Genomic DNA, 658 nt, shown 5'->3' on the forward strand with positions numbered 1-658 from the left:
AATAAGTAACTAAAATGGAAAAGAATTAAGTGCCCCAACCAAAAGACAGAGTGGCTGAAAGGATAAGAAAAAGAAAACAAGACCCCTACATATGAAAAGGAAGGGGATGGAAAAAGATTTGCTTTGATGGACCTAGAAAGTTTTTAAGTCAGACAGAGAAAGATAAACACTATATGATTTCATTTATATGTAGAATCTAAGGAATAAAAAGAATAACCAAAACACACTCACAAATATAGTGGACAATTTGGTGACAGACAGAATGGAGGGAGGTTTGGGGGCTAAGAGAATGGGGTGAAAGGTTAAAGAAGTACAAATTATTAGTTGATGGTTGGTCATGGGGATGGGGAGCATGGCATAGGGAATGCAGTTAGCATTAATACGTTGGCTAGGTGGAGGGTCAGGGGAGAAAGGGAGCAATTGAGGGGATCGTTTTACGAACTATATAGATGTCTAGCCAATGTTCTGCATACCTGAAACTAAATAAAATAAATTTAAAAAATAAAAAAATAAAAAATAAATTTAAAAAATAATTTTTTTAAAACTAAACTAAAATTAAATATATAAAACAACTAGGTCATACATGGAAATAATAAATAGCAAGTTCAGGACACTGGTTTACCTCTGAAGAGACAGAGAGAAAAATAGGATTGAGGAT

At 33.6% G+C, this 658-nt stretch overlaps 1 protein-coding gene across 7 annotated transcripts in view; it reads right to left on the reverse strand.

Annotated features, from left to right (window-relative positions):
* The window catches only part of MICU1 (mitochondrial calcium uptake 1), a 196,073-nt gene that overhangs the window by 144,377 nt on the left and 51,038 nt on the right, over nucleotides 1–658 (reverse strand). The gene's annotated exons all lie outside the window — the stretch shown is intronic.

The sequence above is a fragment of the Pteropus vampyrus genome, unplaced genomic scaffold, assembly GCF_000151845.1.
Source record: "Pteropus vampyrus isolate Shadow unplaced genomic scaffold, Pvam_2.0 Scaffold20, whole genome shotgun sequence".
Taxonomy (NCBI): domain Eukaryota; kingdom Metazoa; phylum Chordata; class Mammalia; order Chiroptera; family Pteropodidae; genus Pteropus; species Pteropus vampyrus.